This window comes from Pteropus vampyrus, unplaced genomic scaffold, assembly GCF_000151845.1.
Source record: "Pteropus vampyrus isolate Shadow unplaced genomic scaffold, Pvam_2.0 Scaffold30, whole genome shotgun sequence".
In the NCBI taxonomy this organism is placed as follows: Eukaryota; Metazoa; Chordata; class Mammalia; order Chiroptera; family Pteropodidae; genus Pteropus; species Pteropus vampyrus.
The window spans coordinates 4298596-4310194 of NW_011888811.1; positions in this window are offsets into that span (position 1 = coordinate 4298596).

The following is an 11599-nucleotide window of genomic DNA, read 5'->3' on the forward strand; positions in this document are numbered from 1 at the left end:
GCTATCTACAATAACCGATAGATCATGTCTGCTTTAACTAATTTATTCAGTGTCCCAAATCGATTTCAAGCAAAATTAAATAACACTGGTGCCTATTCCCAAATTTCCTCTCTACAAACATTTGCTTAACTGACCAAGCTCAAGAATTGGGCATCATCACAGATAGTATTTATTAAATTAAATTTGATATGTCACCCACAATTTTCAGTTCTAATATAATCTTAATCCAGGCATTTCTCATCTCATTCCAGGTTATTATAATTGCCTAGAAAGTAGATTTTCTGATTCACTTCATCCTCTCTATTCTAGTTTACCAATTGCTAGTCTTTAAACGTGCATTCTTCTGTCATCACGACACGATAGCGCTTCCGAGAATTCTCCAGTGCCGGTTCACACAAATTTGAGGGGCAGAGCCTACTGTGGGCATTAGAATTATCAGGTGCAGGGTAAACAGTTGTCATGAGTCTGAAATCACTGTGTTAATTTCAAACTGACAATTAAAGCAAGATTCCAATTTTGAATATGCATGCTAGTTTGGTATTCAAATATCTGAAAGTGTTATGGAGCACAGGCAAGACGAACGAGTAATTTTAGAGGCAGTAACATATCCTTCTCAGAGCTCTCTCTCTCTCACATGCATAGGTATGTGTGCACACGATTTTTCTCTGTAATTCTTTTCCCTATTCTGATACGGTTGAATCTTCCAAAAGATAGCTTCCATTTATGTCTTTATTATGTACATATATTCAGTTTAGGAAAAGGCGCTAAACTGCTCTTTTCATTCACAATAGTATGATTAATAGTGTTTTGATAAGTGAATTGGAAACAGAGGCAAAAAGCCCAAGACAGGGAAATTATTTATTAAATATCTTAAAGTAGGTCAGCAGCAGAGCACAAACTAGAATATAAGTCACAGGGAAATAACAGGAAGTGTGTGGCCATGCATTTTTTAAAAAATTGAATAGCCCAATATTAAAACAGTCTCTCTCATGGGGGTCAGAATTTCCAAACTCTACAAGATTTTAAGATGAATTTACGTTGATGGATAACAAACTGTGCTCCAAGTAGCTTTCTGGAACTGCTAAGTAGGGTAAAGGTCGAGGTGAGAGGGAACGGGAGAAAAGAAACTGAGGCTCCCATTATATCTTCAAAATTGCCATATTTTTATTTGTTTTACATGTTGGGTTCCTTGCAAAAATTCAATTGAAAGAAAATAAATTTCACTTAGTTAAAAAGAAAAGACTGATAATCAATTATTTCAATGGCTGTGAACTTGTAAAAGTTGCTTCTGAATAATGTTGAAAATTGGACGAGAAGTTTCTAAGATTTAGTTTGAACTTCAGCTCTCCAGAATTTATGTTGTTGCATTCTCATAACTCCAGTGAATTTACCCATAAATTTTTAAAGATGTAATGAAATGTCAGAAAGTATTTGAAGAAAGCACTTCATTTTTGCCACAAAATTCCTGATGGATGCTTGGTTCTGATCCCTATATCAAGAATCAGTGAACACTGGCAAGTGGCCTTAAATGAAGGGTAAAAAATGACCTCTTTGTAAAACAAGAAAACCTTTGGAAAGATCCTCCTATTTATTTAATAATAAAACCAAAATGCATAGTATGTCATGTTAAGTTTGAGTCAGATGCATCCCTCAGCCGACTTAAAGAAAACTTGAACATCAAGCAAAGGCTGTTCTCAATGCTCCCGGCCTATGCTTCTACTCATCTATCCCTCTCTATGATGGCTACTTTGGTGAATCTTAATGTCTTTAAGGTCCTTTTCCTTCACACCTGCCACCTCCATACCTGACCACAGAAATCTGCATCAGTCTTTTATTTAATATTTACAGTGAAAAATTTATAGGGTGAGCAGGGATATGTTGAAGTGCTTCCCTTAAGTGAGATATCTTCATTTTTAATAACAATTAAAGTTATGCTATTAAATTAAAGGTTCTGGGCTTTTTGAAGTTAAATGAAGCAATTCAAATGCTTCTATAAAGCTGGGTATAAGACTATAAAGAATGGTGAGGGCTGCGGAAAATAAAAAAGTCGGCGCAACTTTTAAAACATCATGTCAAACAAATCACATCTGAAGTTCAAATACAGAACGCATGGTTATAGCCTATAACTAATAAATGCTTCTCGCTGGTCCTCCAAAATATCATGCATCTTCCATTGAAAACACTTAGCTTATACTATAAACCTTCCATGATATTCCTTAATATAGCTCAACGAGATAATACAAATAATAGTAACAACAACAATAGATATCGATGAGGATTTGATTAGAAGTTTATCACAAGCCAAAACCTATGTCAAATGCTTTTTATGCAGTATCTCACTTAGCCTTCTCAAACGGCCCATGACACAGCACCCTGTCCTTGTCCCCCTTTATATGGACAAGGAAGTGAGGCCCAGGGAAATCAGATATCTAGTCTCTGGTTTCAAATTAATATATGAAAAAGAGAGAATTTATACCTAAATCTCTCTGACTCCAAATTACTCAGAAATTTACTCATCTCACTTCTGCCCTGATGATTTATTTCCCTGACCACTTTGCCTTCCTGTACTGCACTTGGCCTCCATTACTCAGTTACTAATCTGAATTTTAACTTCTCTCATGCTTGTATCTTACCTTCCAACATAGATTTTTCTGACTCTGATAGACAATGTGCATATCACTTACTAGTGATTTTAAAATATCATCTATTTTCTCTATTAGAAATAATTTGGGGCTTTTTTTTCTAGAATGTCAATCATACTTATATGAATTTATGTTTTTTCTATGTTTTGTATACTAATCATAGTTCAATGATTATATTTTATTCAATGATTAAATTGGATGTACACAAACAGGACTTCTCTGAAACAATCTTCCTATTCCAGAGTTCTCAATTTTATTTATTTATTAAGTTCAACATTAATCTGCTGAGAAATGTTTTCTTTCATTGTAACCATCATATTACTTTTCTTCCTTTTATTCCAGTTTCTTCTCCAGGAATATCAATTATTTGTAAATTGGAATTTTACTCTTTTAATCTATTGACCTCTTCTTCACCAGTTTTATCTTTTTTTTCTCTCTCTGCTACTTGAGATTCTCAAGTTCATCCTCCATAGACTTTCTGTGGTATAGTCTGTCCCATTTTCCCCCAATTTTATAATATTTGGGTAGAATATTTATTTCCTAACATTCGTTTTTGAAATATCCAACTACTAAATCATCTATTTTTCTGATGAGTCTTTTTTTTTTGCTTTTTGTAGCTAATATTTATTTTAAAAACTATATTTATCTCTTGAATGTTGTATTCATTTCCTGAAAAAAATTATAAGCTTAATATTATAATTTTCCTTCTAAAAATGTGTATTAATCACGAAAAAAGAAGCCTAATTTTTCTGTTTCATTGTGCAGAGCTGCTGAACCATTTACATGATCAGTCTTCAGATCCAAGAGCCAGTGGAGACTCTCTTGAGTTCCTGTGTATGGGCAGAACTAAAGAGTAGAGGGTTATCTCTGGGTTTGACAAAACTGCTGAATTATTCTTTCTAGTTTTCTGTTTAACTTGACATCAGCTCTCAATAAATGGCTGACTGCATGAGACTTTCATTCTGGTGACACTGCTCTAATAGACCACAGATGAACCTGACTACATCAAGGACATGGTTCTCAACTAGTTCTCTATTCCAAGTAGCCACGTGTGCTCCTAGAACATTCACGCAGAACACTAATCTAAATTGCATAAAAGACTTCTAAGGGGAGGATAAACATCTACTTCAGTTTTTTTTTGTTTTGTTTTGTTTTTTTCCTGAGCTCTAGATATTATAGCACCAAGTGAGTAAATATTCATAGGGTTCTGTCAAACCCCTAATGAAAGCCACTTGCCACAGTCATTTTTGCCACTATTTTGCTTCAATCTGTCCCTATATTATTAATGCATGACATTTATATTTGTTGCATAGAATGCATTCTTCCCAAATTCCATAGCTAACATAGATTTTCTTCTTTACATTCCTTAATTGTTTTAGTCAGGATTTAGTAGAATGGCATTAGGTTTTTATTTTACTCATAAATCTTGTGGATATGGACTGAAAGGACATAGTTAAAGATCTACTCATCTAAGTAAGCAGTTGGCATAAACTTCATAAATGAAGTCAAATACAGAGAATAAGGGTAATTTGATAGGCATACAGAAAAAAAGTTGATTTGAAGGAAGCAATATTTGGAGATTCTAGCAGGCAGGAAGACAATTATCATTAGGAAAGTCTGTAAGTAGGTAACAGAGTCTTTAATGGAAACTAACATATAGAGATGGGATTCAATAGTGGAGCTAGGAAGCCTCGACAGTAGTGAGATCTAAGCAAAAGTGGCTTAAAATTGGAATCTAGTTACCACTGTTAAAAGATACAGGTCATGACAAGTCAATTTTCCAGAACAGAACTAAGAATGACTTATTACAGAATACTGACCTAAAGCACCTTAATTCTTTGTGAGTAGGGTCACGATGACTCTGACCATTTAAGGAGAGAGGATAACTTAGCTTGGAGAAAGGAGGGATACAGAGACAGATACTGATATTTTTCTATAATATTATCTTCTGTGATACTGGAGTCCATGCCGTAAGAATCACACACACACACACACGTACAGTATTAAAAAGAAATTGAACTTTTCTTGGTTTATCTAATAATATTTTACCTTTTATTTTTGAAATGCTATAATACTTATATATGATTTGTATTCTTTAAAAAGTACAGTTCTTCATTATCTGAAACTCTGCTGTTTACATTTAGCATCTATATATCACATGAATTGAAATTACATTAAGAAAATGGTTCTCTATCACATAAGTGAAATTGAGCTGTCTCTTCTATATGAACATAAAATTTTTTCATGTTGCATTAATATATGAATACTAACTATATATTTACAAATGATTTAATCTTCGTTATTTTTTATTCATTTAGTAATTTTTGCATATGAAATACATAATTTCATAAGTTATTTTATATTGAATATAAAATAATATGTGATTTCTAGCCTCACAAAGGCAACAATATTATATGGTATACGATATGTGAAGATAAAACTATATAAGAACTAATACTATAAGACTAACCTGAGACAATCAGCAGTATAAATATACAAAATTATTTATATGTAAGACTATAAAAAATGAAATAATGTATCAATAAGATTATTCATAGGAAGTTTACGAGGCTAAAAATTGTTGTGGGAAAATAAATACAGTATTGATTACCATGAAACAAAACTTCTTTAACTGAAGAAAAATGGGTAAACATATGTTCAGTGGAATATATTAATCAGTAACAATGCTTATTGATTTTTTTTGTAGGAATTTCAAAAAAAGGACACAAAAACCTATTATGTCTGTTTAACTTGTATTTAATTTTTTCTATTCCTTAAAGAATCATAAATCTATTAAATACACTTACTTTATCAGAATAGCATAGAGTTTGATGTAACTATATATAATTAGATATATAGGTAGAATTTAAATAAATATTTTATAGATCACACATGGCAGCAACCTGGACTAGTCCTTAAGTTGGTATTATTTGTCAATATATACCAAGTGAAGTAAAATAATTTTGAACAAATACTCTTTTAATTAAGATTATTTAACATTTTACTATTCTCAAAAAAAAAAAAAAAAGACTACTGGCTCCCAGGTACTCTATTTTATGAAGTTTACTGTACATTGTAACAGAAGAGAATAATATTCCTAAAACAGATTTCACTTAGCAATTCTCTTGACTAAAAACATTCAATGGTTCCTTCATTGCCTATAAAGCAAAGTAGAATTCAGAACTGAGCATTAAGTCTTCAAGTTATATGGACCTTAGAGGTAGCCTGCCTAGTGTAAATATCAACTCTGCATTTTGTTAACACAAAGAGTGAAATCCAGGGGGAGAATCTGCATGTTGGTGGTAATAATAGCTCTAATCACACATCTAGCAAAGGACTACTCATTTTCTGTTTGCAAACTACCAGCACTTGGTACTTAAATGATGCTGCCATACTATGGGAAAAATAATTCAGTGGTTCTGGAATGAGAAAGAACTCTACTTAGATCTTAAGTCTTAAACAATCACATACTGGCAGACACTGTATGTATGCATCCTAAACTTTCCTTCTTCCTGTGAACACAGCCTTATTGAATTTCCAAGCTTCTAGAAATTTACATGCGGCCATGAGACTGATTTCAAATCAATGTGAGAGTGATGAGCACTGCTTTTAAGTCATAAAACCACCCCGACATAATTTTCCTTTTTTTTTTTTCCTGTTCATTGGCTACAAGGGACCCAGAGTCCATAGAGGAGGAAAAGCTACAAAACGAAGAGCCTTGGTTCCTCGATTACCAGGTAGGAGGCTGCCTGACAATTAAGAACATCTTTTTTTGAATTATATACGTAATTATAAATATACTATAATAACAGTTGTGTTTGCTATGAAAGCTCATGTCATTTTCATTAAGGCAGCTTTAATACATAAATATGATACCATCTGCATATAGTTACTATAAAATCGAATAATATAGTCTATGTATTGCCAAGAGTGAGCATAATAATACTCAGTGTCATACTTTATACCTCTCTACCATGTGCTCCCAGACTATTACCTATTGACTCAGGGTCAAGACTATGGGAATAGTATAAAGCAAGTGTAATATCCCCTCTCATATTAAAACATTTAAGATATCATCATGTTATTTTCTTCTCCATTTCATAATGAAAGTAAACAAATTCAAATAATCACTTGTTATCCTTTCCTCATATGCTATTATGATCACTCTGGCATTCTACCTGGACATATTCATCCATAAAGATGGATTTGTGGGACATCAACTACAAGCTGAGCAGTATGCTATGAGCATGAAGGATAGAGAGACAAACAAAACCATGTAAATCAAAGTCTACTATAAGAGAAAAGTGATATAACAGATGTAATACTTATAAAAATGGGCTATAATAAATATACATTTGTTTGCTAGTTTGTATCTGACATAAAATAACTGTCCAGATATAGTCTGACCATTGCAGAGTGTGATTATTTCCTTTGAGGAGGTATGTTTATAGTGTGCACTCAGTCACTCAATATACGTTCAATGAGCATCTGCTAGGTGTCAGGCACTGGTAATTATTTAGATAAACATAATCTGTTTATCTTCATGGGGCTCATTGATTAATGAAGATATCACTGAACGAATAAAATAACCTAAGAAATACCAATAGAATTCTGACAAATACTTCAATCCCCCACTCTTTTCTTCTTCTTCTTTTTTTTTTTTTCTATCTCTCCTGGCCATAAAATAATTCTCTAACACCTTTAGAGTTGTATGCACCAACAGCTCACTGTATCTGTGAGAACCAAGTACTCCAGTACAATGGAGCTTACTAGCATTGTGACTCCCATCTACCTAGCAGAAGTAGTCTTGTCAAATGATTAGCATTACAACAATGGGAATAAAAAGAAAAACTTAAACATTAAATTTGGGAGTGGCAAAGAAGGTTTTCCAAATTTTTATAATTCTTTAACTTTTGGGGATACTCTTAGGGGTACTGAATAAAGGTGTGCCTTTAACCCGCCAGATCATACATGCAACAAAATTTATGTAATGTCGTTAAACAATTAAGAATAAATAAAATATATTAGTCCATGGTTAATCATGAAAGCAAAGCTATTCTAGGTATTTCAAGAAGAAAATGATTTGGCATAGGGTATTAAGTGCTTACAAGACTACTCAACGCATTGTAAGAGAGAAGGTCAGGGAAGGTCCTTCCTAGCTCTGCAGAAATCAGCCTCTAATGGTCACAGCTCTTTGTAATAACAAGACAGGTGACGGTTCACTGCAGAAAGCCATAGGCTGATGCAAAATTTATATCTGCTGAAATCCACACATTTGCCTATTACTATCAGACAAAGTAGTCTTCGAAACTTTATGTAAGTAATTCTCATTGGAGAATCCCTGTCAATGCCAACAAGGATTTGAGAAAATATAGTTCTTAGGCTTTCAACCACGCGGCTATAGCATCGGCGGGGGTGGTGGGGGCGTGGCAGGAATGGAACTGAATACCAATAGGAAATCTCGGACAGCAGCTTAAGAGTTAGTTGGCTACTAAAGGCTATGTTTCAAGGAGGATGTGATTCAACATGGCTGATTCTTCAAAGTGCAGGGTGAAGAACTGAATTTTACCTATTTACCCAGTAGTAAGCAAGACTGTGAAAACCAGCATAAGTCTCTAAAAGTCTAATTTTATAATTAGTTATTTAGTGACTTGATTGTGAAGGGAGATATAATAAGAATAGAAACTCTTAGTTTTTCTTAGTTTAATGTATTAACTCCACTAGACTATATGTTTCTTGAGAGAAGGGGTTTCTTGTTTTTGATCATAAGTTCACTTGAGTAAAAAGGGGAGTAATAAAATGATAGCAGAATGGAAACTAAGGGTCGAAATAATAAACAGAGTATTGACACTAAAGTGATTACTGAATCATCAAAGAAAAATCCATTTGTTTTTAGTATCGTTTTTATTCACTCACCAAACAACTTGAATCAAAAAGTTCAAATAATTCAATTTAAATTTTAGCAATAGTGTCCCTTAAGAGATATCTTTTAAATAAATTATATGCTGTACCATTTAGTCATTAAAATAAATAATGTTAATAGCAATGAGAAACATTTACTGAGTGTTTACTTTGTGGAACATGGTTTGCTAAGTGCTTTGTATTAATAAATATATTAATATTCTATTAATACATGAAATTATAATATATAAAATCTATTAAGATACTTCTGTAAAATGTTAACACAAACTAGCTTTTGATTGAAGATTAGGGAACATCAAATAGGTATTTTGTAGCAATTTGATATAAATCATGGGACATCATTGTTTCATGCCAAGTGAACTCTGTTATTTTGAATTGCATGCAGAATATGTATATTAAGACAATTTTGTTAATTATTTTTTCTATACACTATAAATAATCAATTGCATCAATTTAGTTATCACAGCAGATAACTATTATTTGTAAGAAACTCATAATAATCATGAAATATATTTTATAAAAAGTAAAGCTGAAAAAATTTGATTGCATGCCTGTCATATTCCTCAGTTTGTTCAACTTGCAAATGCTTAAATAGTTCTAGCATACTTAGGATCCACTAGATCAAATGTTGATTTATATTATAAATAGATACCATTTCAAAATAATTATGTTCACAAAATAAAAACTTTGGAATTTGATTCTACATAGATTGCTACAAGGAATGGTATGACATCAACTATGCTAGAAGATAGCTTATGTTTAAAGATAGCTTATCTTTTATCTTTCCATATTATCATCCCTTTTGCATCCATAATTACTTATATATATGTCCTTTACCACATGTCTAAGAGTTCCCATGGGATTTATTCTAACAGTTCTCATCTGTAACCCTGAACATATATAACATCTTACACTGACTGTAAATAGCCAAACTACCTTTGTAGGTTCAAAGACAACAAATCAATGGGTGATAAATAACACTATTCCACTTTTGAGTAAATATGGGAGATTAAAATATTCCCCATTATTACTAGCAAGAAATAAAGAACATTTTCTGCCTTTAAAAATAAATGTTGGTTTGTCATCTTGACAGAATGTAAGTTCATCTATAGAAGGCATCAAATGCATTCTTAGTAAAATTTTTTCATAATAATTGAATCAGGCCCTTTAAAAAATAAGTGTAAGAAAAAACTTTATATGTAGTCTCTGTAATAAGTATTTAAGCTATTATATCTATAGAGTTATGTAAGTAGTGAGTATATTAGATAGAGAGAGAGACTTGTTCCTATTATGTGGTTCTCGTGAAGCAGATAGGTATGCATACAAATAAACCCACCATAAGATATTGTATTTGCAGTACTACAGGAACACACACAGAAAAAGTTAGACTTTAATTACGAGGATGTCCCCATCGTGTTGGTGGTTGGTGGGTAGCAGATACCAAGAAGAGTATAAATGAGGGAGATAATATTCAGAATGGCATTTAAATTGGATCTTGATAAATTAGTAGAATTAACAGTAAATTTATGTGGATCATAAAAGCAATCATGTTGAGTGAAAGCCTGAACACTCTCACGTATACAATTTAATTAAAGACTAGAGATTAAAGCATACAAATGTCAGGGTGGGAAATCATACATGTTGGGTCTAGATAGGGGCAATCTTGAGTGACAACGTAAGGCATTCATAATTGATCTGGCAAATAAGAAAGAAAAAATGAAGTATTCTGAGAAAGAAATCAGACTAGCAAAAGACGACAGGAAATCTATGAAAACTTGTAGGAATGATGTCGAAAGAATATTTTGAAAATCTAGATAAAAAGAAATGAACCCTGAACTGAGGGGAACTAGTTATAAAAGATGCCAAGTAGCTATTGGTATAACTCAAGCACTTTGTTGTAACTAATTTCCTGAAAGAAACATTCAGAGAACACCCAAAAGAAAATCATATATTATGGGAAAGGCCAAATGAAGAAACTGTGTATGTGAGTGTGTACAGTATTTTTTCCCTCTGTTTGTTATATTGTTAGAGTATGGAGGTATCAATTTCTGTGCACCATAAAAATGGTTTGGGATTAACTACAAATTAATATATACACACAAAAATCATCAAGATTTTCTTTGTGTGATACCTCCCCTAATAGTATATCAAAAAGATCACATACATTCTCAAGTATAGTGCCTGTAGAAGAGGAAAAAAGTTCTCAAGTATGCTTTTTATTTCTTCTATAGCAGCATTAATTATGTTGTCAGCTAAAGCCAAAAGAGAGATAGACAGAGGCAATCTGATTCTCATCTTGTTTAAACTTGTCAGTTTCAAAATGAAGTCAAGAGTTAGAGAAAATGGAAGTTTTCTTCCTCATTTAAAGATAAATAGAAATCCGACTCCTGATTTTTTTTAAAAGGGTTACGCTCCAGAAGATACTTCTCTTTTTAAAAGTATTACTAATTCAAGTCCTCACATGACACCTAGAAGCTGAAAGCGATGTTCTTCATCAGTAGACACTCCCATCTTTAGCATTGCTATGCATCATCTGTTGTACCTTTGACCTTCTGCTGAAAGAAAATGCATCTCTACAGTGCTTAAGAGCTGCCAAGACTTACAAATTTTTCAGCTGAACTTTTGCTTTAACCCAGTGTTCTTACTTCCTAGCTCTGCTGTTTCATGTGGCTTGCTAGGTAATCACAAGGAACAAGCATCTATTTGTTAGAACTCTGGACTCACAAATTGGTTTTGGTCTTTTATATACATATCCAGAGGAGAGAAAGGAGGAATGGTGGGGGGAGGTGAAGTCTAAGAAAAGAACAAAGGTAGATGAAATGTGAATAAGTAGATCAATTAGTGAAGGGAGGGTTAGAAAATATGACATATGTATGGGAAACGAAGAGGCTGAGAGGGCAAGAGGTGTGTGATTTGTACCAGGAATCAAAATACCCTGTGCCATGTGGCACAGGAAGTTTAAATACAGATGCTGTTCAGTCAAGGGAGTTATGGACATCCTCTCCTTTGAGTTGTGCATCCATGACTTTTTCCCC